The following is a 4,182-nucleotide window of genomic DNA, read 5'->3' on the forward strand; positions in this document are numbered from 1 at the left end:
TCTAGGTATTCATAATGATAATATTGATCATAGGGAATGTGTAACTGTGTATAAATACATTGATTATCTTTTAAAATTTATTCTATTTATTTTTAATTTTTAATTTTTCAAAGAGAGCACAAAATAGTATTAAAACACAAGAAAATACAAATGATATGGAATTTCACTAAAGAAAATAATATGAATTTGATATTATTTGATGTAGTGCATAGTGTTGCCTTCAGATTAGTTGTTAAGATTACCGGGTATGTGCATGCAAAATTGGAAGAAGAAAGAAAGCAAGAAAAAAAAAATGTTATGTGAAATTAAGAAGAGAGAAAGAGGAAAAAAAGAATTGAAAAAAGAAGACAAAAAATATTAAGCCTTAACTGCTCCTTTCCATAAACCATCAGAAAGCCACAGTACAATTATCCAAACCATCCTGCTTGATTGTAGCCGTGTCTCTTTCCCCCACCCCCTCTCCTGTGCTTCTCAGCTCAGTCATTCCTTCCTTTTGAACCAGTTTGTTCCCTTTTCACAGTATCTGTTGTGCCCTTCAGATTTTATCTTCTCTTCCAGGTTCTCACACTAAGGAGACAATAAAATATTTGCGTATGTGGGTGGATTTACTTCACTTAAGAGTATCATCTCTAGTTGTATCCATTTACTTATTTTTTTTTTTTTTTTTTCTCGGAACCAGGGATTGAACTCAGGTCCTTGATCTTGCCAGGCAAGTGCTTATTCCACTGAGCTATCTCCCCGGCCCCTCCATTTACTTATAAAAGCTTCAAATTTATCCTTTTTATAGCTTAATAACTCTGCATTGTGTAAAAATACCCTATATTTTAATTTTTCCCCTTCCCCTACTCCCCCTCCAACCCCTTTGCCCCATGTTATTTACAAAATCTTTGTTTCCATTTTTCCTTCTTTTTGATATTCTATTTTTCTTTTCCCTTCCTGCCCTTCCCTTACTTCTCCCTATAAACACTCTCAAGAAAAAAAGATATTAGCACTCTGAACATATGAGTTCCATTTTTGTCTTTAGATCCTGTAGTCTGAAGAAGCTGGACACTTTGTACTCAAATCAAGACTGTATCTTTTCAGACTGTCAGAATGAAAACAACTTTAGGTTAAAGAAAAACCTGGAATCTGAGTTTGGTGGTACATGCCTGCAATCTCAGCATTCTGGTAGGTGAAGCAGGAGCACTGAAAGTTGAAGGTCAGACTGGGCAAATGTGATTTAGAGAGACATTATATCTACATTAAAATAAATTAAATAAATACATAATTTTCTTAAAAGGAGGTGCAGATACAGCTCAGTGCAAAGCCTTATGTTCCAAGAAAGAAAGAAAAGCAGAAAGGAGGGAAAAGAAAAGGAAATGAAAATGAAAGAAGAAAAGAAGAGCTTAGAATTTAAACATGGCTAACAATATTGAGAGGCAATACAGCATAAAATTTAAGAACATGGGTTTTAGAGACAGGACACCTAGATTTTTAGTCACATCTCTTCATTATCCTGGTGCTTCCCCAGTCTTGACCAACTCTCTTTGCTCTTTCAAATTCTGGACTCTACCGGCATTCAGTGCAGATAACTGTAGGAATACTTAACATAGTTACATGTTGAAGACTAAAAATGATACTATAGGGGAGAGATAGCTCAGTGGTATAAGTACCTGCCTAACAAGTGCAACAACCCGAGTTTGATCCATAGTACTGAGAAAAAAAAAAAAGATAATATAAAGACACTAACACTATGCTTTCACTAGTATAAATGTTTGAAAACAATTATTATGGTAGTTCCCAAGGCTACAAAGGAAAATATCTTTTTCTTGCAAGAATAAAAATTCTTATTTTACTTCCTAGTATAATCTACTATTATTCTTTTTTTTTTTTTTCTTGGTGGTCCCGGGCATTGAACTTGGGACCTTGTGCTTGCTAGGCGAGCGCTTATTCTACTGAACTATCTCACCAGCCCTATCATCTACTATTAGTTACATGGAATGAACACTTATTTTGTTCATCTCTCTTTGCATCCTTGAAATTTAGTGATATGACTGGGAGCTCCTCTCTGAGCAGCGGCTCGCCAGCTAAACGTTGCCGATCCTGCTCTCTTCTCCATCCACTGTTGGATTCCACGTTCTTCTCACCTTGAACAAACAATCAAACAAAATGAGCAAAAAGCGGTGGCAAAGTTTATTCAAGAAAGCAAAAACGAAGAGTGGGAGAGACACGGGCTCTGTGGAGAGAGCTCAAGTTGAGAATGTAGGAAAAAAGAAAAAGGTAAGAGCAAAGATAAAAGCACGCACTGCATCTGCGAGACAGCGTGGGCTATCACGGATCGGTGCTATTGCACGCTGCTGCAGCTGCCTTTCTGCTATGCTGTGTAACTCTGCAGGACACCAGCAGAACTCCTATGTGGGTGCTGAGAGGCCCGGCAAGAAGCCCTGGCCTCAGGGTGACTTCAGGCCTAAGCCAAGCTACTGAGAACCTGCTGGGTTCTGCCAGGGCGAGGAGGAGGGCTTTTTGAGCTGCCCTGCGCCACGGTCCCCGGATGTTGTAATAACGGGTCAGGCCCACTTCCCAGCCATCTTTTGACCCCCGTAATCCCCTACCTCACTGGGACATGTATACTGCCAATGACAAATGCCTATCTTGCTATAATTCTTTAAAAACAATTAAATTTTTTTCTTCCTTCCTTCTAGTTTATGATAAGAACCTAATAAGGTAACGTATAAGTTACTAGGGCCAGAAATGAAGTCATTTGTAATTTGGAATAGTAAAAATCTCAAATTAGGGATTTTACATAATTTCACTTTCTAATTATATTATAATGCTAAACATACCCATTAAATGACTATTGCTGTGAAGAAATTAAGCAAATTATCTGTTTTCCTCAATGTTTAGTTTATGCATATGTATATTCAGTACGTTTTGCTTAGTGTTGATTACCTGTTTCAAATACTAGATTTGTTACATCCAACCCAAAAATACTGTTTTATTTACTTATTTATTTTTATTATTTCGATACAGGGTTTGAACTCATAGTTCAAGCCTCCTGTCTCAGCCTCCCCAACGCTGAGATTACAGGCATGCACCACCACGCCCAGTTTCAGGTCACACAGCACTCCCGGGGATCCAGTGCCAGCACAAGATCGAACCTGGGTCCTTGCTCTTGCTGGGCAGGTGCTTACATAGTTGAGCTATCCCCCCAGATCCATCAAAAAGATTTAGACACAGTGACCAAGAGACGGAGGGGAAAGGGATATGAAAAGAATTTAGATGTGTTCTTATTAATGTATTTAGTACAGGGTCTCACTACACAGATCGGACTTGTAGTGATTCTCCTGTTTACAGCCTCCCAAGAGCTGGGATTACAGGCCCGCGCCACCAAGCCCAGTCTCAATTGCTATCTCAGCCTGCTCCCCGGAGCCAGCACAGCACATCAGGGATCAAAGACCGGCCACTGTGCTTTGCCTAAGCAATCACTTTAGTCTGCAGAGCTATCTGGCCGGCCCTAGATGTGCTCTTTATGTGTACTAATTCCCTGATGACTATAATCATTCTGTACTGCAAACACATTAATAAAATTTTTTCAAAAATCTTGGAAAAAGTCACACATGTGGAAAGACCATAATGCTGGCGAAACTCAAACGCCCCGAGTGTTACAGTGTAACTGGCTACGTTCATTCAACTCTCTCAACTGCTCCTCCAGGTGCTGAATTATTATCTCTATTCTACAGTTGAGGAAAGCACTGCGCAGAGAAGTTGGAGAGCCATTGGGAAGCTCCTAAAATAAATGGCAGGACTGGAACTTGAACCCTTGCAATTGTTTTTTTGTATTTTGTGTTCACATATAAAGCTATAATAATACTGTTTTACCTAATGTCCAAACAATAAAGTTAAAAGAAATTTTAAAAAATAACTTTGAAAGAAATTTTAGAATCAATGATTTTTTTTTCCTGCTGCTGATCTAAAAGGTGAAAATCATCAGTCTGCTTTGCCAGCCACCACTACACTCCATTTGCAGAAATTTTTATCATCATGAATAAAAGCTGAGTTTTGCTTTGCTTTGCTTTGTTTTGTTTTCAGTGCTGGGAATCAAACCAAGGACCTTTTTCTTGCTGAGTTAGTACCTTCCTACTGGGCTAAAACCCCAACATCTTAGAACTTTTCAAATCAGGAATATAGTTTTAAATTTTATTA

Source organism: Octodon degus, unplaced genomic scaffold, assembly GCF_000260255.1.
Source record: "Octodon degus isolate 3935 unplaced genomic scaffold, OctDeg1.0 scaffold00139, whole genome shotgun sequence".
Classification (NCBI taxonomy): Eukaryota; Metazoa; Chordata; class Mammalia; order Rodentia; family Octodontidae; genus Octodon; species Octodon degus.